General features: G+C 50.3%; 13 non-coding genes across 13 annotated transcripts; all 13 read left to right on the top strand.

Moving 5' to 3' along the window:
* The first annotated feature begins 751 nt into the window (after positions 1-751).
* On the top strand, positions 752-943 carry LOC148141297 (U2 spliceosomal RNA). Its single transcript, XR_015752748.1, has one exon. It is a non-coding gene; the product is annotated as a U2 spliceosomal RNA (small nuclear RNA).
* Positions 944-2,769: 1,826 nt separating this feature from the next.
* Positions 2,770-2,961, top strand: LOC148141298 (U2 spliceosomal RNA). Its single transcript, XR_015752632.1, has one exon. It is a non-coding gene; the product is annotated as a U2 spliceosomal RNA (small nuclear RNA).
* Positions 2,962-4,787: 1,826 nt separating this feature from the next.
* LOC148141299 (U2 spliceosomal RNA) lies at positions 4,788-4,979 on the top strand. Its single transcript, XR_015752749.1, has one exon. It is a non-coding gene; the product is annotated as a U2 spliceosomal RNA (small nuclear RNA).
* A 1,826-nt stretch (positions 4,980-6,805) lies between these two features.
* On the top strand, positions 6,806-6,997 carry LOC148141300 (U2 spliceosomal RNA). Its single transcript, XR_015752633.1, has one exon. It is a non-coding gene; the product is annotated as a U2 spliceosomal RNA (small nuclear RNA).
* Positions 6,998-8,827: 1,830 nt separating this feature from the next.
* Positions 8,828-9,019, top strand: LOC148141301 (U2 spliceosomal RNA). Its single transcript, XR_015752634.1, has one exon. It is a non-coding gene; the product is annotated as a U2 spliceosomal RNA (small nuclear RNA).
* A 1,826-nt stretch (positions 9,020-10,845) lies between these two features.
* LOC148141302 (U2 spliceosomal RNA) lies at positions 10,846-11,037 on the top strand. Its single transcript, XR_015752636.1, has one exon. It is a non-coding gene; the product is annotated as a U2 spliceosomal RNA (small nuclear RNA).
* Positions 11,038-12,863: 1,826 nt separating this feature from the next.
* LOC148141303 (U2 spliceosomal RNA) lies at positions 12,864-13,055 on the top strand. Its single transcript, XR_015752637.1, has one exon. It is a non-coding gene; the product is annotated as a U2 spliceosomal RNA (small nuclear RNA).
* Positions 13,056-14,885: 1,830 nt separating this feature from the next.
* Positions 14,886-15,077, top strand: LOC148141304 (U2 spliceosomal RNA). The gene has a single exon (XR_015752638.1). It is a non-coding gene; the product is annotated as a U2 spliceosomal RNA (small nuclear RNA).
* A 1,827-nt stretch (positions 15,078-16,904) lies between these two features.
* LOC148141305 (U2 spliceosomal RNA) lies at positions 16,905-17,096 on the top strand. Its single transcript, XR_015752639.1, has one exon. It is a non-coding gene; the product is annotated as a U2 spliceosomal RNA (small nuclear RNA).
* Positions 17,097-18,922: 1,826 nt separating this feature from the next.
* On the top strand, positions 18,923-19,114 carry LOC148141306 (U2 spliceosomal RNA). The gene has a single exon (XR_015752640.1). It is a non-coding gene; the product is annotated as a U2 spliceosomal RNA (small nuclear RNA).
* A 1,830-nt stretch (positions 19,115-20,944) lies between these two features.
* LOC148141307 (U2 spliceosomal RNA) lies at positions 20,945-21,136 on the top strand. Its single transcript, XR_015752641.1, has one exon. It is a non-coding gene; the product is annotated as a U2 spliceosomal RNA (small nuclear RNA).
* Positions 21,137-22,966: 1,830 nt separating this feature from the next.
* On the top strand, positions 22,967-23,158 carry LOC148141308 (U2 spliceosomal RNA). Its single transcript, XR_015752642.1, has one exon. It is a non-coding gene; the product is annotated as a U2 spliceosomal RNA (small nuclear RNA).
* A 1,826-nt stretch (positions 23,159-24,984) lies between these two features.
* Positions 24,985-25,176, top strand: LOC148141309 (U2 spliceosomal RNA). Its single transcript, XR_015752643.1, has one exon. It is a non-coding gene; the product is annotated as a U2 spliceosomal RNA (small nuclear RNA).
* Positions 25,177-26,574: the final 1,398 nt, after the last annotated feature.

Here is a 26,574-nt window from a genome sequence, read left to right on the forward strand (position 1 = left end):
CCAAGGAGCGAATCCTGTACGTGAGGGAAACAATGATTCGCATTTATGGGCGAGCGACACGAACACAAGGGGAGGAAATGAATAGGATCTTTCTGTCAAGGCCAACATTTCTTGCCCATCCCGAGATCACCCTGGTGGTGAGCTGCTCATCGAACCGCTGCAGTCCATGTGCTGTCGGTAGCCCCGCGATGCTGTTTGGGCGGGGATTCCAGATTTTGACCCAGTGACACCGGAGGAACAACGATATATTTGCAATTCAGGACAGCGAGTGCCTCGGGAAAGAACTTGCGAATGGTGGTGTTCCCACGGATCTGCTGCCGTCATCCCTCAAGGCTGTGTTGGCCATGGGTTTGGAAGGTTGCTGCCCGAGGAATTCTGGTGAATCTTGTAGATGCCGGGGAAATGACCCTGCCGCCGCCGCTGCTGCTGCTGTCCCCGATCAGCGGGAGAATGACCCTGCTGCTGTCCCCGATCAGCGGGAGAAACCTCTCTGCAGTCGACCTGACGTGCGCTTCCATGGCGGCTCCGGCCCGTGCCATCTGATTGGTCGTCAGCGCGATCTGCGCGGCTAGGTAACAGATGGACAGAAAACCACGGGGAAAGCACAGCGACTGCTGCAAAGTGATCTTCCGATCTGGTCGGAAATCTTGGAAGGTACACGGTAAGGGAATAAACGAACTTTGAATATCATCAAGCTGATGGAAAGGATAGTCGGCAAATATGACCCCCACCGTTGGAGTATTAATGTGCTATCGCTTCTCGGCCTTTTGGCTTGGAATATGTGTAGTTTCTGTTCTTATCAGTTTAATCGCTGATATCTCCCGAACGTGGGAGTGTTTGTATTAAATGGATTTTTGGAGCAGGGAGATGGCTTAAGGGCTTGCTCTGTCCCCTCCATGTATCAGCCTGGTATTGCAGTGTTTCCAGGAATGGTGCAGCCAATGCCTACTAGCCAAGTTCAAAAGCAGGTTAATGGAATGTGAATCTCTTGCCTTTGCTAGTTTGCCGTGTTGATTGCAGTGATTGTTCCATCTATTGTCTTTTCAGTTGCATGAAACTATCATCTTTTGTTACCAGTTTTCTGTCTTATGATCCTGCTCTGCAGTTACCTGACGAAGGTGCAGCACGCTGAAAGCCAGGACAGGGTAACCCCCATATCCGCGGCCCGAACGTGCTACAGGGAACATTCTGGAACCAGGGGGCTGCCAGGAAGGTAACTTTCCAATTTAAATGAATGGGTTTGCCCCTATCCGCCGTTTCGGTCTTCTGCGGTCGGTCTTGGAACGTATCCCACCGATGGTACGGCGGGGGTGGTGGTGACTGCTGTACTTCCAAATAACCCCGTTGAGCTGTAACCTGGTGTTGTGGGATTTTTAACACAGTCAAATCAGGTTGTGGGATCCCATAACTCAGCCAATGTCAAATGGCTATCAGATCAGCCCCCACAATCCCTTCCCCACACCCACCGACGCATCAAATTTATCCGAATATTTTCTTGAACAAGAAAGAAATGGCTTTGGTCTGTTTCCTGAATAGAGTGAAACCCCCATCTCTGTTTGTTTCTTCGCAAACTACTATACGGAAGCAACCTGCTTTAGTGGCTATGTCTGCACGTAAAGATTATTCACACAGACGATCGCCCGAGGCTGGAACTCACTTCAGCTCCCTGGTGCCACGAGGCAGCCGTACTAACCACTGAGCCACAATGCCACCCGTACGATTTGGAATGGTTTGTCATCGTTTGTGGTGCAAGTAGCAAAATAGTTGTCAGTTTGTCAACTGGATCGGCTTCAAATGTTCTCAGCAATCTGCAGTAATGTGAACGGAGAGGTCAAATCGAGCTGCTTGTGGCGATGAGGTGCGCTTGCAGCGTGACCTGTTTACATAGGGAGATCAGCTCCCTCCCCATTCTACACAGAGAGTCGGATACAAGTAGAGAGGATATTGAAAGTGGACGATAAAGAAAGGGTGCACGGACGTAATTCACTTTTCACAACTTTTCAGATTGATGTGGAATGCCAAGGAGCGAATCCTGTACGTGAGGGAAACAATGATTCGCATTTATGGGCGAGCGACACGAACACAAGGGGAGGAAATGAATAGGATCTTTCTGTCAAGGCCAACATTTCTTGCCCATCCCGAGATCACCCTGGTGGTGAGCTGCTCATCGAACCGCTGCAGTCCATGTGCTGTCGGTAGCCCCGCGATGCTGTTTGGGCGGGGATTCCAGATTTTGACCCAGTGACACCGGAGGAACAACGATATATTTGCAATTCAGGACAGCGAGTGCCTCGGGAAAGAACTTGCGAATGGTGGTGTTCCCACGGATCTGCTGCCGTCATCCCTCAAGGCTGTGTTGGCCATGGGTTTGGAAGGTTGCTGCCCGAGGAATTCTGGTGAATCTTGTAGATGCCGGGGAAATGACCCTGCCGCCGCCGCTGCTGCTGCTGTCCCCGATCAGCGGGAGAATGACCCTGCTGCTGTCCCCGATCAGCGGGAGAAACCTCTCTGCAGTCGACCTGACGTGCGCTTCCATGGCGGCTCCGGCCCGTGCCATCTGATTGGTCGTCAGCGCGATCTGCGCGGCTAGGTAACAGATGGACAGAAAACCACGGGGAAAGCACAGCGACTGCTGCAAAGTGATCTTCCGATCTGGTCGGAAATCTTGGAAGGTACACGGTAAGGGAATAAACGAACTTTGAATATCATCAAGCTGATGGAAAGGATAGTCGGCAAATATGACCCCCACCGTTGGAGTATTAATGTGCTATCGCTTCTCGGCCTTTTGGCTCGGAATATGTGTAGTTTCTGTTCTTATCAGTTTAATCGCTGATATCTCCCGAACGTGGGAGTGTTTGTATTAAATGGATTTTTGGAGCAGGGAGATGGCTTAAGGGCTTGCTCTGTCCCCTCCATGTATCAGCCTGGTATTGCAGTGTTTCCAGGAATGGTGCAGCCAATGCCTACTAGCCAAGTTCAAAAGCAGGTTAATGGAATGTGAATCTCTTGCCTTTGCTAGTTTGCCGTGTTGATTGCAGTGATTGTTCCATCTATTGTCTTTTCAGTTGCATGAAACTATCATCTTTTGTTACCAGTTTTCTGTCTTATGATCCTGCTCTGCAGTTACCTGACGAAGGTGCAGCACGCTGAAAGCCAGGACAGGGTAACCCCCATATCCGCGGCCCGAACGTGCTACAGGGAACATTCTGGAACCAGGGGGCTGCCAGGAAGGTAACTTTCCAATTTAAATGAATGGGTTTGCCCCTATCCGCCGTTTCGGTCTTCTGCGGTCGGTCTTGGAACGTATCCCACCGATGGTACGGCGGGGGTGGTGGTGACTGCTGTACTTCCAAATAACCCCGTTGAGCTGTAACCTGGTGTTGTGGGATTTTTAACACAGTCAAATCAGGTTGTGGGATCCCATAACTCAGCCAATGTCAAATGGCTATCAGATCAGCCCCCACAATCCCTTCCCCACACCCACCGACGCATCAAATTTATCCGAATATTTTCTTGAACAAGAAAGAAATGGCTTTGGTCTGTTTCCTGAATAGAGTGAAACCCCCATCTCTGTTTGTTTCTTCGCAAACTACTATACGGAAGCAACCTGCTTTAGTGGCTATGTCTGCACGTAAAGATTATTCACACAGACGATCGCCCGAGGCTGGAACTCACTTCAGCTCCCTGGTGCCACGAGGCAGCCGTACTAACCACTGAGCCACAATGCCACCCGTACGATTTGGAATGGTTTGTCATCGTTTGTGGTGCAAGTAGCAAAATAGTTGTCAGTTTGTCAACTGGATCGGCTTCAAATGTTCTCAGCAATCTGCAGTAATGTGAACGGAGAGGTCAAATCGAGCTGCTTGTGGCGATGAGGTGCGCTTGCAGCGTGACCTGTTTACATAGGGAGATCAGCTCCCTCCCCATTCTACACAGAGAGTCGGATACAAGTAGAGAGGATATTGAAAGTGGACGATAAAGAAAGGGTGCACGGACGTAATTCACTTTTCACAACTTTTCAGATTGATGTGGAATGCCAAGGAGCGAATCCTGTACGTGAGGGAAACAATGATTCGCATTTATGGGCGAGCGACACGAACACAAGGGGAGGAAATGAATAGGATCTTTCTGTCAAGGCCAACATTTCTTGCCCATCCCGAGATCACCCTGGTGGTGAGCTGCTCATCGAACCGCTGCAGTCCATGTGCTGTCGGTAGCCCCGCGATGCTGTTTGGGCGGGGATTCCAGATTTTGACCCAGTGACACCGGAGGAACAACGATATATTTGCAATTCAGGACAGCGAGTGCCTCGGGAAAGAACTTGCGAATGGTGGTGTTCCCACGGATCTGCTGCCGTCATCCCTCAAGGCTGTGTTGGCCATGGGTTTGGAAGGTTGCTGCCCGAGGAATTCTGGTGAATCTTGTAGATGCCGGGGAAATGACCCTGCCGCCGCCGCTGCTGCTGCTGTCCCCGATCAGCGGGAGAATGACCCTGCTGCTGTCCCCGATCAGCGGGAGAAACCTCTCTGCAGTCGACCTGACGTGCGCTTCCATGGCGGCTCCGGCCCGTGCCATCTGATTGGTCGTCAGCGCGATCTGCGCGGCTAGGTAACAGATGGACAGAAAACCACGGGGAAAGCACAGCGACTGCTGCAAAGTGATCTTCCGATCTGGTCGGAAATCTTGGAAGGTACACGGTAAGGGAATAAACGAACTTTGAATATCATCAAGCTGATGGAAAGGATAGTCGGCAAATATGACCCCCACCGTTGGAGTATTAATGTGCTATCGCTTCTCGGCCTTTTGGCTTGGAATATGTGTAGTTTCTGTTCTTATCAGTTTAATCGCTGATATCTCCCGAACGTGGGAGTGTTTGTATTAAATGGATTTTTGGAGCAGGGAGATGGCTTAAGGGCTTGCTCTGTCCCCTCCATGTATCAGCCTGGTATTGCAGTGTTTCCAGGAATGGTGCAGCCAATGCCTACTAGCCAAGTTCAAAAGCAGGTTAATGGAATGTGAATCTCTTGCCTTTGCTAGTTTGCCGTGTTGATTGCAGTGATTGTTCCATCTATTGTCTTTTCAGTTGCATGAAACTATCATCTTTTGTTACCAGTTTTCTGTCTTATGATCCTGCTCTGCAGTTACCTGACGAAGGTGCAGCACGCTGAAAGCCAGGACAGGGTAACCCCCATATCCGCGGCCCGAACGTGCTACAGGGAACATTCTGGAACCAGGGGGCTGCCAGGAAGGTAACTTTCCAATTTAAATGAATGGGTTTGCCCCTATCCGCCGTTTCGGTCTTCTGCGGTCGGTCTTGGAACGTATCCCACCGATGGTACGGCGGGGGTGGTGGTGACTGCTGTACTTCCAAATAACCCCGTTGAGCTGTAACCTGGTGTTGTGGGATTTTTAACACAGTCAAATCAGGTTGTGGGATCCCATAACTCAGCCAATGTCAAATGGCTATCAGATCAGCCCCCACAATCCCTTCCCCACACCCACCGACGCATCAAATTTATCCGAATATTTTCTTGAACAAGAAAGAAATGGCTTTGGTCTGTTTCCTGAATAGAGTGAAACCCCCATCTCTGTTTGTTTCTTCGCAAACTACTATACGGAAGCAACCTGCTTTAGTGGCTATGTCTGCACGTAAAGATTATTCACACAGACGATCGCCCGAGGCTGGAACTCACTTCAGCTCCCTGGTGCCACGAGGCAGCCGTACTAACCACTGAGCCACAATGCCACCCGTACGATTTGGAATGGTTTGTCATCGTTTGTGGTGCAAGTAGCAAAATAGTTGTCAGTTTGTCAACTGGATCGGCTTCAAATGTTCTCAGCAATCTGCAGTAATGTGAACGGAGAGGTCAAATCGAGCTGCTTGTGGCGATGAGGTGCGCTTGCAGCGTGACCTGTTTACATAGGGAGATCAGCTCCCTCCCCATTCTACACAGAGAGTCGGATACAAGTAGAGAGGATATTGAAAGTGGACGATAAAGAAAGGGTGCACGGACGTAATTCACTTTTCACAACTTTTCAGATTGATGTGGAATGCCAAGGAGCGAATCCTGTACGTGAGGGAAACAATGATTCGCATTTATGGGCGAGCGACACGAACACAAGGGGAGGAAATGAATAGGATCTTTCTGTCAAGGCCAACATTTCTTGCCCATCCCGAGATCACCCTGGTGGTGAGCTGCTCATCGAACCGCTGCAGTCCATGTGCTGTCGGTAGCCCCGCGATGCTGTTTGGGCGGGGATTCCAGATTTTGACCCAGTGACACCGGAGGAACAACGATATATTTGCAATTCAGGACAGCGAGTGCCTCGGGAAAGAACTTGCGAATGGTGGTGTTCCCACGGATCTGCTGCCGTCATCCCTCAAGGCTGTGTTGGCCATGGGTTTGGAAGGTTGCTGCCCGAGGAATTCTGGTGAATCTTGTAGATGCCGGGGAAATGACCCTGCCGCCGCCGCTGCTGCTGCTGTCCCCGATCAGCGGGAGAATGACCCTGCTGCTGTCCCCGATCAGCGGGAGAAACCTCTCTGCAGTCGACCTGACGTGCGCTTCCATGGCGGCTCCGGCCCGTGCCATCTGATTGGTCGTCAGCGCGATCTGCGCGGCTAGGTAACAGATGGACAGAAAACCACGGGGAAAGCACAGCGACTGCTGCAAAGTGATCTTCCGATCTGGTCGGAAATCTTGGAAGGTACACGGTAAGGGAATAAACGAACTTTGAATATCATCAAGCTGATGGAAAGGATAGTCGGCAAATATGACCCCCACCGTTGGAGTATTAATGTGCTATCGCTTCTCGGCCTTTTGGCTCGGAATATGTGTAGTTTCTGTTCTTATCAGTTTAATCGCTGATATCTCCCGAACGTGGGAGTGTTTGTATTAAATGGATTTTTGGAGCAGGGAGATGGCTTAAGGGCTTGCTCTGTCCCCTCCATGTATCAGCCTGGTATTGCAGTGTTTCCAGGAATGGTGCAGCCAATGCCTACTAGCCAAGTTCAAAAGCAGGTTAATGGAATGTGAATCTCTTGCCTTTGCTAGTTTGCCGTGTTGATTGCAGTGATTGTTCCATCTATTGTCTTTTCAGTTGCATGAAACTATCATCTTTTGTTACCAGTTTTCTGTCTTATGATCCTGCTCTGCAGTTACCTGACGAAGGTGCAGCACGCTGAAAGCCAGGACAGGGTAACCCCCATATCCGCGGCCCGAACGTGCTACAGGGAACATTCTGGAACCAGGGGGCTGCCAGGAAGGTAACTTTCCAATTTAAATGAATGGGTTTGCCCCTATCCGCCGTTTCGGTCTTCTGCGGTCGGTCTTGGAACGTATCCCACCGATGGTACGGCGGGGGTGGTGGTGACTGCTGTACTTCCAAATAACCCCGTTGAGCTGTAACCTGGTGTTGTGGGATTTTTAACACAGTCAAATCAGGTTGTGGGATCCCATAACTCAGCCAATGTCAAATGGCTATCAGATCAGCCCCCACAATCCCTTCCCCACACCCACCGACGCATCAAATTTATCCGAATATTTTCTTGAACAAGAAAGAAATGGCTTTGGTCTGTTTCCTGAATAGAGTGAAACCCCCATCTCTGTTTGTTTCTTCGCAAACTACTACGCGGAAGCAACCTGCTTTAGTGGCTATGCCTGCACGTAAAGATTATTCACACAGACGATCGCCCGAGGCTGGAACTCACTTCAGCTCCCTGGTGCCACGAGGCAGCCGTACTAACCACTGAGCCACCGTGCCACCCGTACGATTTGGAATGGTTTGTCATCATTTGTGGTGCAAGTAGCAAAATAGTTGTCAGTTTGTCAACTGGATCGGCTTCAAATGTTCTCCGCAATCTGCAGTAATGTGAACGGAGAGGTCAAATCGAGCTGCTTGTGGCGATGAGGTGCACTTGCAGCGTGACCTGTTTACATAGGGAGATCAGCTCCCTCCCCATTCTACACAGAGAGTCGGATACAAGTAGAGAGGATATTGAAAGTGGACGATAAAGAAAGGGTGCACGGACGTAATTCACTTTTCACAACTTTTCAGATTGATGTGGAATGCCAAGGAGCGAATCCTGTACGTGAGGGAAACAATGATTCGCATCAATGGGCAAGCGACACGAACACAAGGGGAGGAAATGAATAGGATCTTTCTGTCAAGGCCAACATTTCTTGCCCATCCCGAGATCACCCTGGTGGTGAGCTGCTCTCTCGCACCGCTGCAGTCCATGTGCTGTCGGTAGCCCCGCGATGCTGTTTGGGCGGGGATTCCAGATTTTGACCCAGTGACACCGGAGGAACAACGATATATTTGCAATTCAGGACAGCGAGTGCCTCGGGAAAGAACTTGCGAATGGTGGTGTTCCCACGGATCTGCTGCCGTCATCCCTCAAGGCTGTGTTGGCCATGGGTTTGGAAGGTTGCTGCCTGAGGAATTCTGGTGAATCTTGTAGATGCCGGGGAAATGACCCTGCCGCCGCCGCCGCCGCTGCTGCTGTCCCCGATCACCGGGAGAATGACCCTGCTGCTGTCCCCGATCAGCGGGAGAAACCTCTCTGCAGTCGACCTGACGTGCGCTTCCATGGCGGCTCCGGCCCGTGCCATCTGATTGGTCGTCAGCGCGATCTACGCGGCTAGGTAACAGATGGACAGAAAACCACGGGGAAAGCACTGCGACTGCTGCAAAGTGATCTTCCGATCTGGTCGGAAATCTTGGAAGGGACACGGTAAGGGAATAAACGAACTTTGAATATCATCAAACTGATGGAAAGGATAGTCGGCAAATATGACCCCCACCGTTGGAGTATTAATGTGCTATCGCTTCTCGGCCTTTTGGCTCGGAATATGTGTAGTTTCTGTTCTTATCAGTTTAATCGCTGATATCTCCCGAACGTGGGAGTGTTTGTATTAAATGGATTTTTGGAGCAGGGAGATGGCTTAAGGGCTTGCTCTGTCCCCTCCATGTATCAGCCTGGTATTGCAGTGTTTCCAGGAATGGTGCAGCCAATGCCTACTAGCCAAGTTCAAAAGCAGGTTAATGGAATGTGAATCTCTTGCCTTTGCTAGTTTGCCGTGTTGATTGCAGTGATTGTTCCATCTCTTGTCTTTTCAGTTGCATGAAACTATCATCTTTTGTTACCAGTTTTCTGTCTTATGATCCTGCTCTGCAGTTACCTGACGAAGGTGCAGCACGCTGAAAGCCAGGACAGGGTAACCCCTCTATCCGTGGCCCGAACGTGCTACAGGGAACATTCTGGAACCAGGGGGCTGCCAGGAAGGTAACTTTCCAATTTAAATGAATGGGTTTGCCCCTATCCGCCGTTTCGGTCTTCTGCGGTCGGTCTTGGAACGTATCCCACCGATGGTACGGCGGGGGTGGTGGTGACTGCTGTACTTCCAAATAACCCCGTTGAGCTGTAACCTGGTGTTGTGGGATTTTTAACACAGTCAAATCAGGTTGTGGGATCCCATAACTCAGCCAATGTCAAATGGCTATCAGATCAGCCCCCACAATCCCTTCCCCACACCCACCGACGCATCAAATTTATCCGAATATTTTCTTGAACAAGAAAGAAATGGCTTTGGTCTGTTTCCTGAATAGAGTGAAACCCCCATCTCTGTTTGTTTCTTCGCAAACTACTATACGGAAGCAACCTGCTTTAGTGGCTATGTCTGCACGTAAAGATTATTCACACAGACGATCGCCCGAGGCTGGAACTCACTTCAGCTCCCTGGTGCCACGAGGCAGCCGTACTAACCACTGAGCCACAATGCCACCCGTACGATTTGGAATGGTTTGTCATCGTTTGTGGTGCAAGTAGCAAAATAGTTGTCAGTTTGTCAACTGGATCGGCTTCAAATGTTCTCAGCAATCTGCAGTAATGTGAACGGAGAGGTCAAATCGAGCTGCTTGTGGCGATGAGGTGCGCTTGCAGCGTGACCTGTTTACATAGGGAGATCAGCTCCCTCCCCATTCTACACAGAGAGTCGGATACAAGTAGAGAGGATATTGAAAGTGGACGATAAAGAAAGGGTGCACGGACGTAATTCACTTTTCACAACTTTTCAGATTGATGTGGAATGCCAAGGAGCGAATCCTGTACGTGAGGGAAACAATGATTCGCATTTATGGGCGAGCGACACGAACACAAGGGGAGGAAATGAATAGGATCTTTCTGTCAAGGCCAACATTTCTTGCCCATCCCGAGATCACCCTGGTGGTGAGCTGCTCATCGAACCGCTGCAGTCCATGTGCTGTCGGTAGCCCCGCGATGCTGTTTGGGCGGGGATTCCAGATTTTGACCCAGTGACACCGGAGGAACAACGATATATTTGCAATTCAGGACAGCGAGTGCCTCGGGAAAGAACTTGCGAATGGTGGTGTTCCCACGGATCTGCTGCCGTCATCCCTCAAGGCTGTGTTGGCCATGGGTTTGGAAGGTTGCTGCCCGAGGAATTCTGGTGAATCTTGTAGATGCCGGGGAAATGACCCTGCCGCCGCCGCTGCTGCTGCTGTCCCCGATCAGCGGGAGAATGACCCTGCTGCTGTCCCCGATCAGCGGGAGAAACCTCTCTGCAGTCGACCTGACGTGCGCTTCCATGGCGGCTCCGGCCCGTGCCATCTGATTGGTCGTCAGCGCGATCTGCGCGGCTAGGTAACAGATGGACAGAAAACCACGGGGAAAGCACAGCGACTGCTGCAAAGTGATCTTCCGATCTGGTCGGAAATCTTGGAAGGTACACGGTAAGGGAATAAACGAACTTTGAATATCATCAAGCTGATGGAAAGGATAGTCGGCAAATATGACCCCCACCGTTGGAGTATTAATGTGCTATCGCTTCTCGGCCTTTTGGCTCGGAATATGTGTAGTTTCTGTTCTTATCAGTTTAATCGCTGATATCTCCCGAACGTGGGAGTGTTTGTATTAAATGGATTTTTGGAGCAGGGAGATGGCTTAAGGGCTTGCTCTGTCCCCTCCATGTATCAGCCTGGTATTGCAGTGTTTCCAGGAATGGTGCAGCCAATGCCTACTAGCCAAGTTCAAAAGCAGGTTAATGGAATGTGAATCTCTTGCCTTTGCTAGTTTGCCGTGTTGATTGCAGTGATTGTTCCATCTATTGTCTTTTCAGTTGCATGAAACTATCATCTTTTGTTACCAGTTTTCTGTCTTATGATCCTGCTCTGCAGTTACCTGACGAAGGTGCAGCACGCTGAAAGCCAGGACAGGGTAACCCCCATATCCGCGGCCCGAACGTGCTACAGGGAACATTCTGGAACCAGGGGGCTGCCAGGAAGGTAACTTTCCAATTTAAATGAATGGGTTTGCCCCTATCCGCCGTTTCGGTCTTCTGCGGTCGGTCTTGGAACGTATCCCACCGATGGTACGGCGGGGGTGGTGGTGACTGCTGTACTTCCAAATAACCCCGTTGAGCTGTAACCTGGTGTTGTGGGATTTTTAACACAGTCAAATCAGGTTGTGGGATCCCATAACTCAGCCAATGTCAAATGGCTATCAGATCAGCCCCCACAATCCCTTCCCCACACCCACCGACGCATCAAATTTATCCGAATATTTTCTTGAACAAGAAAGAAATGGCTTTGGTCTGTTTCCTGAATAGAGTGAAACCCCCATCTCTGTTTGTTTCTTCGCAAACTACTATACGGAAGCAACCTGCTTTAGTGGCTATGTCTGCACGTAAAGATTATTCACACAGACGATCGCCCGAGGCTGGAACTCACTTCAGCTCCCTGGTGCCACGAGGCAGCCGTACTAACCACTGAGCCACAATGCCACCCGTACGATTTGGAATGGTTTGTCATCGTTTGTGGTGCAAGTAGCAAAATAGTTGTCAGTTTGTCAACTGGATCGGCTTCAAATGTTCTCAGCAATCTGCAGTAATGTGAACGGAGAGGTCAAATCGAGCTGCTTGTGGCGATGAGGTGCGCTTGCAGCGTGACCTGTTTACATAGGGAGATCAGCTCCCTCCCCATTCTACACAGAGAGTCGGATACAAGTAGAGAGGATATTGAAAGTGGACGATAAAGAAAGGGTGCACGGACGTAATTCACTTTTCACAACTTTTCAGATTGATGTGGAATGCCAAGGAGCGAATCCTGTACGTGAGGGAAACAATGATTCGCATTTATGGGCGAGCGACACGAACACAAGGGGAGGAAATGAATAGGATCTTTCTGTCAAGGCCAACATTTCTTGCCCATCCCGAGATCACCCTGGTGGTGAGCTGCTCATCGAACCGCTGCAGTCCATGTGCTGTCGGTAGCCCCGCGATGCTGTTTGGGCGGGGATTCCAGATTTTGACCCAGTGACACCGGAGGAACAACGATATATTTGCAATTCAGGACAGCGAGTGCCTCGGGAAAGAACTTGCGAATGGTGGTGTTCCCACGGATCTGCTGCCGTCATCCCTCAAGGCTGTGTTGGCCATGGGTTTGGAAGGTTGCTGCCCGAGGAATTCTGGTGAATCTTGTAGATGCCGGGGAAATGACCCTGCCGCCGCCGCTGCTGCTGCTGTCCCCGATCAGCGGGAGAATGACCCTGCTGCTGTCCCCGATCAGCGGGAGAAACCTCTCTGCAGTCGACCTGACGTGCGCTTCCATGGCGGCTCCGGCCCGTGCCATCTGATTGGTCGTCAGCGCGATCTGCGCGGCTAGGTAACAGATGGACAGAAAACCACGGGGAAAGCACAGCGACTGCTGCAAAGTGATCTTCCGATCTGGTCGGAAATCTTGGAAGGTACACGGTAAGGGAATAAACGAACTTTGAATATCATCAAGCTGATGGAAAGGATAGTCGGCAAATATGACCCCCACCGTTGGAGTATTAATGTGCTATCGCTTCTCGGCCTTTTGGCTCGGAATATGTGTAGTTTCTGTTCTTATCAGTTTAATCGCTGATATCTCCCGAACGTGGGAGTGTTTGTATTAAATGGATTTTTGGAGCAGGGAGATGGCTTAAGGGCTTGCTCTGTCCCCTCCATGTATCAGCCTGGTATTGCAGTGTTTCCAGGAATGGTGCAGCCAATGCCTACTAGCCAAGTTCAAAAGCAGGTTAATGGAATGTGAATCTCTTGCCTTTGCTAGTTTGCCGTGTTGATTGCAGTGATTGTTCCATCTATTGTCTTTTCAGTTGCATGAAACTATCATCTTTTGTTACCAGTTTTCTGTCTTATGATCCTGCTCTGCAGTTACCTGACGAAGGTGCAGCACGCTGAAAGCCAGGACAGGGTAACCCCCATATCCGCGGCCCGAACGTGCTACAGGGAACATTCTGGAACCAGGGGGCTGCCAGGAAGGTAACTTTCCAATTTAAATGAATGGGTTTGCCCCTATCCGCCGTTTCGGTCTTCTGCGGTCGGTCTTGGAACGTATCCCACCGATGGTACGGCGGGGGTGGTGGTGACTGCTGTACTTCCAAATAACCCCGTTGAGCTGTAACCTGGTGTTGTGGGATTTTTAACACAGTCAAATCAGGTTGTGGGATCCCATAACTCAGCCAATGTCAAATGGCTATCAGATCAGCCCCCACAATCCCTTCCCCACACCCACCGACGCATCAAATTTATCCGAATATTTTCTTGAACAAGAAAGAAATGGCTTTGGTCTGTTTCCTGAATAGAGTGAAACCCCCATCTCTGTTTGTTTCTTCGCAAACTACTATACGGAAGCAACCTGCTTTAGTGGCTATGTCTGCACGTAAAGATTATTCACACAGACGATCGCCCGAGGCTGGAACTCACTTCAGCTCCCTGGTGCCACGAGGCAGCCGTACTAACCACTGAGCCACAATGCCACCCGTACGATTTGGAATGGTTTGTCATCGTTTGTGGTGCAAGTAGCAAAATAGTTGTCAGTTTGTCAACTGGATCGGCTTCAAATGTTCTCAGCAATCTGCAGTAATGTGAACGGAGAGGTCAAATCGAGCTGCTTGTGGCGATGAGGTGCGCTTGCAGCGTGACCTGTTTACATAGGGAGATCAGCTCCCTCCCCATTCTACACAGAGAGTCGGATACAAGTAGAGAGGATATTGAAAGTGGACGATAAAGAAAGGGTGCACGGACGTAATTCACTTTTCACAACTTTTCAGATTGATGTGGAATGCCAAGGAGCGAATCCTGTACGTGAGGGAAACAATGATTCGCATTTATGGGCGAGCGACACGAACACAAGGGGAGGAAATGAATAGGATCTTTCTGTCAAGGCCAACATTTCTTGCCCATCCCGAGATCACCCTGGTGGTGAGCTGCTCTCTCGAACCGCTGCAGTCCATGTGCTGTCGGTAGCCCCGCGATGCTGTTTGGGCGGGGATTCCAGATTTTGACCCAGTGACACCGGAGGAACAACGATATATTTGCAATTCAGGACAGCGAGTGCCTCGGGAAAGAACTTGCGAATGGTGGTGTTCCCACGGATCTGCTGCCGTCATCCCTCAAGGCTGTGTTGGCCATGGGTTTGGAAGGTTGCTGCCCGAGGAATTCTGGTGAATCTTGTAGATGCCGGGGAAATGACCCTGCCGCCGCCGCCGCCGCTGCTGCTGTCCCCGATCAGCGGGAGAATGACCCTGCTGCTGTCCCCGATCAGCGGGAGAAACCTCTCTGCAGTCGACCTGACGTGCGCTTCCATGGCGGCTCCGGCCCGTGCCATCTGATTGGTCGTCAGCGCGATCTGCGCGGCTAGGTAACAGATGGACAGAAAACCACGGGGAAAGCACAGCGACTGCTGCAAAGTGATCTTCCGATCTGGTCGGAAATCTTGGAAGGTACACGGTAAGGGAATAAACGAACTTTGAATATCATCAAGCTGATGGAAAGGATAGTCGGCAAATATGACCCCCACCGTTGGAGTATTAATGTGCTATCGCTTCTCGGCCTTTTGGCTCGGAATATGTGTAGTTTCTGTTCTTATCAGTTTAATCGCTGATATCTCCCGAACGTGGGAGTGTTTGTATTAAATGGATTTTTGGAGCAGGGAGATGGCTTAAGGGCTTGCTCTGTCCCCTCCATGTATCAGCCTGGTATTGCAGTGTTTCCAGGAATGGTGCAGCCAATGCCTACTAGCCAAGTTCAAAAGCAGGTTAATGGAATGTGAATCTCTTGCCTTTGCTAGTTTGCCGTGTTGATTGCAGTGATTGTTCCATCTATTGTCTTTTCAGTTGCATGAAACTATCATCTTTTGTTACCAGTTTTCTGTCTTATGATCCTGCTCTGCAGTTACCTGACGAAGGTGCAGCACGCTGAAAGCCAGGACAGGGTAACCCCCATATCCGCGGCCCGAACGTGCTACAGGGAACATTCTGGAACCAGGGGGCTGCCAGGAAGGTAACTTTCCAATTTAAATGAATGGGTTTGCCCCTATCCGCCGTTTCGGTCTTCTGCGGTCGGTCTTGGAACGTATCCCACCGATGGTACGGCGGGGGTGGTGGTGACTGCTGTACTTCCAAATAACCCCGTTGAGCTGTAACCTGGTGTTGTGGGATTTTTAACACAGTCAAATCAGGTTGTGGGATCCCATAACTCAGCCAATGTCAAATGGCTATCAGATCAGCCCCCACAATCCCTTCCCCACACCCACCGACGCATCAAATTTATCCGAATATTTTCTTGAACAAGAAAGAAATGGCTTTGGTCTGTTTCCTGAATAGAGTGAAACCCCCATCTCTGTTTGTTTCTTCGCAAACTACTATACGGAAGCAACCTGCTTTAGTGGCTATGTCTGCACGTAAAGATTATTCACACAGACGATCGCCCGAGGCTGGAACTCACTTCAGCTCCCTGGTGCCACGAGGCAGCCGTACTAACCACTGAGCCACAATGCCACCCGTACGATTTGGAATGGTTTGTCATCGTTTGTGGTGCAAGTAGCAAAATAGTTGTCAGTTTGTCAACTGGATCGGCTTCAAATGTTCTCAGCAATCTGCAGTAATGTGAACGGAGAGGTCAAATCGAGCTGCTTGTGGCGATGAGGTGCGCTTGCAGCGTGACCTGTTTACATAGGGAGATCAGCTCCCTCCCCATTCTACACAGAGAGTCGGATACAAGTAGAGAGGATATTGAAAGTGGACGATAAAGAAAGGGTGCACGGACGTAATTCACTTTTCACAACTTTTCAGATTGATGTGGAATGCCAAGGAGCGAATCCTGTACGTGAGGGAAACAATGATTCGCATTTATGGGCGAGCGACACGAACACAAGGGGAGGAAATGAATAGGATCTTTCTGTCAAGGCCAACATTTCTTGCCCATCCCGAGATCACCCTGGTGGTGAGCTGCTCTCTCGAACCGCTGCAGTCCATGTGCTGTCGGTAGCCCCGCGATGCTGTTTGGGCGGGGATTCCAGATTTTGACCCAGTGACACCGGAGGAACAACGATATATTTGCAATTCAGGACAGCGAGTGCCTCGGGAAAGAACTTGCGAATGGTGGTGTTCCCACGGATCTGCTGCCGTCATCCCTCAAGGCTGTGTTGGCCATGGGTTTGGAAGGTTGCTGCCCGAGGAATTCTGGTGAATCTTGTAGATGCCGGGGAAATGACCCTGCCGCCGCCGCTGCTGCTGCTGTCCCCGATCAGCGGGAGAATGACCCTGCTGCTGTCCCCGATCAGCGGGAGAAACCTCTCTGCAGTCGACCTGACGTGCGCTTCCATGGCGGCTCCGGCCCGTGCCATCTGATTGGTCGTCAGCGCGATCTGCGCGGCTAGGTAACAGATGGACAGAAAACCACGGGGAAAGCACAGCGACTGCTGCAAAGTGATCTTCCGATCTGGTCGGAAATCTTGGAAGGTACACGGTAAGGGAATAAACGAACTTTGAATATCATCAAGCTGATGGAAAGGATAGTCGGCAAATATGACCCCCACCGTTGGAGTATTAATGTGCTATCGCTTCTCGGCCTTTTGGCTCGGAATATGTGTAGTTTCTGTTCTTATCAGTTTAATCGCTGATATCTCCCGAACGTGGGAGTGTTTGTATTAAATGGATTTTTGGAGCAGGGAGATGGCTTAAGGGCTTGCTCTGTCCCCTCCATGTATCAGCCTGGTATTGCAGTGTTTCCAGGAATGGTGCAGCCAATGCCTACTAGCCAAGTTCAAAAGCAGGTTAATGGAATGTGAATCTCTTGCCTTTGCTAGTTTGCCGTGTTGATTGCAGTGATTGTTCCATCTATTGTCTTTTCAGTTGCATGAAACTATCATCTTTTGTTACCAGTTTTCTGTCTTATGATCCTGCTCTGCAGTTACCTGACGAAGGTGCAGCACGCTGAAAGCCAGGACAGGGTAACCCCTCTATCCGTGGCCCGAACGTGCTACAGGGAACATTCTGGAACCAGGGGGCTGCCAGGAAGGTAACTTTCCAATTTAAATGAATGGGTTTGCCCCTATCCGCCGTTTCGGTCTTCTGCGGTCGGTCTTGGAACGTATCCCACCGATGGTACGGCGGGGGTGGTGGTGACTGCTGTACTTCCAAATAACCCCGTTGAGCTGTAACCTGGTGTTGTGGGATTTTTAACACAGTCAAATCAGGTTGTGGGATCCCATAACTCAGCCAATGTCAAATGGCTATCAGATCAGCCCCCACAATCCCTTCCCCACACCCACCGACGCATCAAATTTATCCGAATATTTTCTTGAACAAGAAAGAAATGGCTTTGGTCTGTTTCCTGAATAGAGTGAAACCCCCATCTCTGTTTGTTTCTTCGCAAACTACTATACGGAAGCAACCTGCTTTAGTGGCTATGTCTGCACGTAAAGATTATTCACACAGACGATCGCCCGAGGCTGGAACTCACTTCAGCTCCCTGGTGCCACGAGGCAGCCGTACTAACCACTGAGCCACAATGCCACCCGTACGATTTGGAATGGTTTGTCATCGTTTGTGGTGCAAGTAGCAAAATAGTTGTCAGTTTGTCAACTGGATCGGCTTCAAATGTTCTCAGCAATCTGCAGTAATGTGAACGGAGAGGTCAAATCGAGCTGCTTGTGGCGATGAGGTGCGCTTGCAGCGTGACCTGTTTACATAGGGAGATCAGCTCCCTCCCCATTCTACACAGAGAGTCGGATACAAGTAGAGAGGATATTGAAAGTGGACGATAAAGAAAGGGTGCACGGACGTAATTCACTTTTCACAACTTTTCAGATTGATGTGGAATGCCAAGGAGCGAATCCTGTACGTGAGGGAAACAATGATTCGCATTTATGGGCGAGCGACACGAACACAAGGGGAGGAAATGAATAGGATCTTTCTGTCAAGGCCAACATTTCTTGCCCATCCCGAGATCACCCTGGTGGTGAGCTGCTCATCGAACCGCTGCAGTCCATGTGCTGTCGGTAGCCCCGCGATGCTGTTTGGGCGGGGATTCCAGATTTTGACCCAGTGACACCGGAGGAACAACGATATATTTGCAATTCAGGACAGCGAGTGCCTCGGGAAAGAACTTGCGAATGGTGGTGTTCCCACGGATCTGCTGCCGTCATCCCTCAAGGCTGTGTTGGCCATGGGTTTGGAAGGTTGCTGCCCGAGGAATTCTGGTGAATCTTGTAGATGCCGGGGAAATGACCCTGCCGCCGCCGCTGCTGCTGCTGTCCCCGATCAGCGGGAGAATGACCCTGCTGCTGTCCCCGATCAGCGGGAGAAACCTCTCTGCAGTCGACCTGACGTGCGCTTCCATGGCGGCTCCGGCCCGTGCCATCTGATTGGTCGTCAGCGCGATCTGCGCGGCTAGGTAACAGATGGACAGAAAACCACGGGGAAAGCACAGCGACTGCTGCAAAGTGATCTTCCGATCTGGTCGGAAATCTTGGAAGGTACACGGTAAGGGAATAAACGAACTTTGAATATCATCAAGCTGATGGAAAGGATAGTCGGCAAATATGACCCCCACCGTTGGAGTATTAATGTGCTATCGCTTCTCGGCCTTTTGGCTCGGAATATGTGTAGTTTCTGTTCTTATCAGTTTAATCGCTGATATCTCCCGAACGTGGGAGTGTTTGTATTAAATGGATTTTTGGAGCAGGGAGATGGCTTAAGGGCTTGCTCTGTCCCCTCCATGTATCAGCCTGGTATTGCAGTGTTTCCAGGAATGGTGCAGCCAATGCCTACTAGCCAAGTTCAAAAGCAGGTTAATGGAATGTGAATCTCTTGCCTTTGCTAGTTTGCCGTGTTGATTGCAGTGATTGTTCCATCTATTGTCTTTTCAGTTGCATGAAACTATCATCTTTTGTTACCAGTTTTCTGTCTTATGATCCTGCTCTGCAGTTACCTGACGAAGGTGCAGCACGCTGAAAGCCAGGACAGGGTAACCCCCATATCCGCGGCCCGAACGTGCTACAGGGAACATTCTGGAACCAGGGGGCTGCCAGGAAGGTAACTTTCCAATTTAAATGAATGGGTTTGCCCCTATCCGCCGTTTCGGTCTTCTGCGGTCGGTCTTGGAACGTATCCCACCGATGGTACGGCGGGGGTGGTGGTGACTGCTGTACTTCCAAATAACCCCGTTGAGCTGTAACCTGGTGTTGTGGGATTTTTAACACAGTCAAATCAGGTTGTGGGATCCCATAACTCAGCCAATGTCAAATGGCTATCAGATCAGCCCCCACAATCCCTTCCCCACACCCACCGACGCATCAAATTTATCCGAATATTTTCTTGAACAAGAAAGAAATGGCTTTGGTCTGTTTCCTGAATAGAGTGAAACCCCCATCTCTGTTTGTTTCTTCGCAAACTACTACGCGGAAGCAACCTGCTTTAGTGGCTATGCCTGCACGTAAAGATTATTCACACAGACGATCGCCCGAGGCTGGAACTCACTTCAGCTCCCTGGTGCCACGAGGCAGCCGTACTAACCACTGAGCCACCGTGCCACCCGTACGATTTGGAATGGTTTGTCATCATTTGTGGTGCAAGTAGCAAAATAGTTGTCAGTTTGTCAACTGGATCGGCTTCAAATGTTCTCCGCAATCTGCAGTAATGTGAACGGAGAGGTCAAATCGAGCTGCTTGTGGCGATGAGGTGCACTTGCAGCGTGACCTGTTTACATAGGGAGATCAGCTCCCTCCCCATTCTACACAGAGAGTCGGATACAAGTAGAGAGGATATTGAAAGTGGACGATAAAGAAAGGGTGCACGGACGTAATTCACTTTTCACAACTTTTCAGATTGATGTGGAATGCCAAGGAGCGAATCCTGTACGTGAGGGAAACAATGATTCGCATCAATGGGCAAGCGACACGAACACAAGGGGAGGAAATGAATAGGATCTTTCTGTCAAGGCCAACATTTCTTGCCCATCCCGAGATCACCCTGGTGGTGAGCTGCTCTCTCGCACCGCTGCAGTCCATGTGCTGTCGGTAGCCCCGCGATGCTGTTTGGGCGGGGATTCCAGATTTTGACCCAGTGACACCGGAGGAACAACGATATATTTGCAATTCAGGACAGCGAGTGCCTCGGGAAAGAACTTGCGAATGGTGGTGTTCCCACGGATCTGCTGCCGTCATCCCTCAAGGCTGTGTTGGCCATGGGTTTGGAAGGTTGCTGCCTGAGGAATTCTGGTGAATCTTGTAGATGCCGGGGAAATGACCCTGCCGCCGCCGCCGCCGCTGCTGCTGTCCCCGATCACCGGGAGAATGACCCTGCTGCTGTCCCCGATCAGCGGGAGAAACCTCTCTGCAGTCGACCTGACGTGCGCTTCCATGGCGGCTCCGGCCCGTGCCATCTGATTGGTCGTCAGCGCGATCTACGCGGCTAGGTAACAGATGGACAGAAAACCACGGGGAAAGCACTGCGACTGCTGCAAAGTGATCTTCCGATCTGGTCGGAAATCTTGGAAGGGACACGGTAAGGGAATAAACGAACTTTGAATATCATCAAACTGATGGAAAGGATAGTCGGCAAATATGACCCCCACCGTTGGAGTATTAATGTGCTATCGCTTCTCGGCCTTTTGGCTCGGAATATGTGTAGTTTCTGTTCTTATCAGTTTAATCGCTGATATCTCCCGAACGTGGGAGTGTTTGTATTAAATGGATTTTTGGAGCAGGGAGATGGCTTAAGGGCTTGCTCTGTCCCCTCCATGTATCAGCCTGGTATTGCAGTGTTTCCAGGAATGGTGCAGCCAATGCCTACTAGCCAAGTTCAAAAGCAGGTTAATGGAATGTGAATCTCTTGCCTTTGCTAGTTTGCCGTGTTGATTGCAGTGATTGTTCCATCTATTGTCTTTTCAGTTGCATGAAACTATCATCTTTTGTTACCAGTTTTCTGTCTTATGATCCTGCTCTGCAGTTACCTGACGAAGGTGCAGCACGCTGAAAGCCAGGACAGGGTAACCCCCATATCCGCGGCCCGAACGTGCTACAGGGAACATTCTGGAACCAGGGGGCTGCCAGGAAGGTAACTTTCCAATTTAAATGAATGGGTTTGCCCCTATCCGCCGTTTCGGTCTTCTGCGGTCGGTCTTGGAACGTATCCCACCGATGGTACGGCGGGGGTGGTGGTGACTGCTGTACTTCCAAATAACCCCGTTGAGCTGTAACCTGGTGTTGTGGGATTTTTAACACAGTCAAATCAGGTTGTGGGATCCCATAACTCAGCCAATGTCAAATGGCTATCAGATCAGCCCCCACAATCCCTTCCCCACACCCACCGACGCATCAAATTTATCCGAATATTTTCTTGAACAAGAAAGAAATGGCTTTGGTCTGTTTCCTGAATAGAGTGAAACCCCCATCTCTGTTTGTTTCTTCGCAAACTACTACGCGGAAGCAACCTGCTTTAGTGGCTATGCCTGCACGTAAAGATTATTCACACAGACGATCGCCCGAGGCTGGAACTCACTTCAGCTCCCTGGTGCCACGAGGCAGCCGTACTAACCACTGAGCCACCGTGCCACCCGTACGATTTGGAATGGTTTGTCATCATTTGTGGTGCAAGTAGCAAAATAGTTGTCAGTTTGTCAACTGGATCGGCTTCAAATGTTCTCCGCAATCTGCAGTAATGTGAACGGAGAGGTCAAATCGAGCTGCTTGTGGCGATGAGGTGCACTTGCAGCGTGACCTGTTTACATAGGGAGATCAGCTCCCTCCCCATTCTACACAGAGAGTCGGATACAAGTAGAGAGGATATTGAAAGTGGACGATAAAGAAAGGGTGCACGGACGTAATTCACTTTTCACAACTTTTCAGATTGATGTGGAATGCCAAGGAGCGAATCCTGTACGTGAGGGAAACAATGATTCGCATCAATGGGCAAGCGACACGAACACAAGGGGAGGAAATGAATAGGATCTTTCTGTCAAGGCCAACATTTCTTGCCCATCCCGAGATCACCCTGGTGGTGAGCTGCTCTCTCGCACCGCTGCAGTCCATGTGCTGTCGGTAGCCCCGCGATGCTGTTTGGGCGGGGATTCCAGATTTTGACCCAGTGACACCGGAGGAACAACGATATATTTGCAATTCAGGACAGCGAGTGCCTCGGGAAAGAACTTGCGAATGGTGGTGTTCCCACGGATCTGCTGCCGTCATCCCTCAAGGCTGTGTTGGCCATGGGTTTGGAAGGTTGCTGCCTGAGGAATTCTGGTGAATCTTGTAGATGCCGGGGAAATGACCCTGCCGCCGCCGCCGCCGCTGCTGCTGTCCCCGATCACCGGGAGAATGACCCTGCTGCTGTCCCCGATCAGCGGGAGAAACCTCTCTGCAGTCGACCTGACGTGCGCTTCCATGGCGGCTCCGGCCCGTGCCATCTGATTGGTCGTCAGCGCGATCTACGCGGCTAGGTAACAGATGGACAGAAAACCACGGGGAAAGCACTGCGACTGCTGCAAAGTGATCTTCCGATCTGGTCGGAAATCTTGGAAGGGACACGGTAAGGGAATAAACGAACTTTGAATATCATCAAACTGATGGAAAGGATAGTCGGCAAATATGACCCCCACCGTTGGAGTATTAATGTGCTATCGCTTCTCGGCCTTTTGGCTCGGAATATGTGTAGTTTCTGTTCTTATCAGTTTAATCGCTGATATCTCCCGAACGTGGGAGTGTTTGTATTAAATGGATTTTTGGAGCAGGGAGATGGCTTAAGGGCTTGCTCTGTCCCCTCCATGTATCAGCCTGGTATTGCAGTGTTTCCAGGAATGGTGCAGCCAATGCCTACTAGCCAAGTTCAAAAGCAGGTTAATGGAATGTGAATCTCTTGCCTTTGCTAGTTTGCCGTGTTGATTGCAGTGATTGTTCCATCTCTTGTCTTTTCAGTTGCATGAAACTATCATCTTTTGTTACCAGTTTTCTGTCTTATGATCCTGCTCTGCAGTTACCTGACGAAGGTGCAGCACGCTGAAAGCCAGGACAGGGTAACCCCTCTATCCGTGGCCCGAACGTGCTACAGGGAACATTCTGGAACCAGGGGGCTGCCAGGAAGGTAACTTTCCAATTTAAATGAATGGGTTTGCCCCTATCCGCCGTTTCGGTCTTCTGCGGTCGGTCTTGGAACGTATCCCACCGATGGTACGGCGGGGGTGGTGGTGACTGCTGTACTTCCAAATAACCCCGTTGAGCTGTAACCTGGTGTTGTGGGATTTTTAACACAGTCAAATCAGGTTGTGGGATCCCATAACTCAGCCAATGTCAAATGGCTATCAGATCAGCCCCCACAATCCCTTCCCCACACCCACCGACGCATCAAATTTATCCGAATATTTTCTTGAACAAGAAAGAAATGGCTTTGGTCTGTTTCCTGAATAGAGTGAAACCCCCATCTCTGTTTGTTTCTTCGCAAACTACTATACGGAAGCAACCTGCTTTAGTGGCTATGTCTGCACGTAAAGATTATTCACACAGACGATCGCCCGAGGCTGGAACTCACTTCAGCTCCCTGGTGCCACGAGGCAGCCGTACTAACCACTGAGCCACAATGCCACCCGTACGATTTGGAATGGTTTGTCATCGTTTGTGGTGCAAGTAGCAAAATAGTTGTCAGTTTGTCAACTGGATCGGCTTCAAATGTTCTCAGCAATCTGCAGTAATGTGAACGGAGAGGTCAAATCGAGCTGCTTGTGGCGATGAGGTGCGCTTGCAGCGTGACCTGTTTACATAGGGAGATCAGCTCCCTCCCCATTCTACACAGAGAGTCGGATACAAGTAGAGAGGATATTGAAAGTGGACGATAAAGAAAGGGTGCACGGACGTAATTCACTTTTCACAACTTTTCAGATTGATGTGGAATGCCAAGGAGCGAATCCTGTACGTGAGGGAAACAATGATTCGCATTTATGGGCGAGCGACACGAACACAAGGGGAGGAAATGAATAGGATCTTTCTGTCAAGGCCAACATTTCTTGCCCATCCCGAGATCACCCTGGTGGTGAGCTGCTCATCGAACCGCTGCAGTCCATGTGCTGTCGGTAGCCCCGCGATGCTGTTTGGGCGGGGATTCCAGATTTTGACCCAGTGACACCGGAGGAACAACGATATATTTGCAATTCAGGACAGCGAGTGCCTCGGGAAAGAACTTGCGAATGGTGGTGTTCCCACGGATCTGCTGCCGTCATCCCTCAAGGCTGTGTTGGCCATGGGTTTGGAAGGTTGCTGCCCGAGGAATTCTGGTGAATCTTGTAGATGCCGGGGAAATGACCCTGCCGCCGCCGCTGCTGCTGCTGTCCCCGATCAGCGGGAGAATGACCCTGCTGCTGTCCCCGATCAGCGGGAGAAACCTCTCTGCAGTCGACCTGACGTGCGCTTCCATGGCGGCTCCGGCCCGTGCCATCTGATTGGTCGTCAGCGCGATCTGCGCGGCTAGGTAACAGATGGACAGAAAACCACGGGGAAAGCACAGCGACTGCTGCAAAGTGATCTTCCGATCTGGTCGGAAATCTTGGAAGGTACACGGTAAGGGAATAAACGAACTTTGAATATCATCAAGCTGATGGAAAGGATAGTCGGCAAATATGACCCCCACCGTTGGAGTATTAATGTGCTATCGCTTCTCGGCCTTTTGGCTCGGAATATGTGTAGTTTCTGTTCTTATCAGTTTAATCGCTGATATCTCCCGAACGTGGGAGTGTTTGTATTAAATGGATTTTTGGAGCAGGGAGATGGCTTAAGGGCTTGCTCTGTCCCCTCCATGTATCAGCCTGGTATTGCAGTGTTTCCAGGAATGGTGCAGCCAATGCCTACTAGCCAAGTTCAAAAGCAGGTTAATGGAATGTGAATCTCTTGCCTTTGCTAGTTTGCCGTGTTGATTGCAGTGATTGTTCCATCTATTGTCTTTTCAGTTGCATGAAACTATCATCTTTTGTTACCAGTTTTCTGTCTTATGATCCTGCTCTGCAGTTACCTGACGAAGGTGCAGCACGCTGAAAGCCAGGACAGGGTAACCCCCATATCCGCGGCCCGAACGTGCTACAGGGAACATTCTGGAACCAGGGGGCTGCCAGGAAGGTAACTTTCCAATTTAAATGAATGGGTTTGCCCCTATCCGCCGTTTCGGTCTTCTGCGGTCGGTCTTGGAACGTATCCCACCGATGGTACGGCGGGGGTGGTGGTGACTGCTGTACTTCCAAATAACCCCGTTGAGCTGTAACCTGGTGTTGTGGGATTTTTAACACAGTCAAATCAGGTTGTGGGATCCCATAACTCAGCCAATGTCAAATGGCTATCAGATCAGCCCCCACAATCCCTTCCCCACACCCACCGACGCATCAAATTTATCCGAATATTTTCTTGAACAAGAAAGAAATGGCTTTGGTCTGTTTCCTGAATAGAGTGAAACCCCCATCTCTGTTTGTTTCTTCGCAAACTACTATACGGAAGCAACCTGCTTTAGTGGCTATGTCTGCACGTAAAGATTATTCACACAGACGATCGCCCGAGGCTGGAACTCACTTCAGCTCCCTGGTGCCACGAGGCAGCCGTACTAACCACTGAGCCACAATGCCACCCGTACGATTTGGAATGGTTTGTCATCGTTTGTGGTGCAAGTAGCAAAATAGTTGTCAGTTTGTCAACTGGATCGGCTTCAAATGTTCTCAGCAATCTGCAGTAATGTGAACGGAGAGGTCAAATCGAGCTGCTTGTGGCGATGAGGTGCGCTTGCAGCGTGACCTGTTTACATAGGGAGATCAGCTCCCTCCCCATTCTACACAGAGAGTCGGATACAAGTAGAGAGGATATTGAAAGTGGACGATAAAGAAAGGGTGCACGGACGTAATTCACTTTTCACAACTTTTCAGATTGATGTGGAATGCCAAGGAGCGAATCCTGTACGTGAGGGAAACAATGATTCGCATTTATGGGCGAGCGACACGAACACAAGGGGAGGAAATGAATAGGATCTTTCTGTCAAGGCCAACATTTCTTGCCCATCCCGAGATCACCCTGGTGGTGAGCTGCTCATCGAACCGCTGCAGTCCATGTGCTGTCGGTAGCCCCGCGATGCTGTTTGGGCGGGGATTCCAGATTTTGACCCAGTGACACCGGAGGAACAACGATATATTTGCAATTCAGGACAGCGAGTGCCTCGGGAAAGAACTTGCGAATGGTGGTGTTCCCACGGATCTGCTGCCGTCA

The sequence above is a fragment of the Chiloscyllium plagiosum genome, unplaced genomic scaffold (assembly GCF_037043375.1).
Source record: "Chiloscyllium plagiosum isolate Xiang-an unplaced genomic scaffold, Cpla_swu_hap1 HiC_scaffold_33, whole genome shotgun sequence".
Classification (NCBI taxonomy): domain Eukaryota; kingdom Metazoa; phylum Chordata; class Chondrichthyes; order Orectolobiformes; family Hemiscylliidae; genus Chiloscyllium; species Chiloscyllium plagiosum.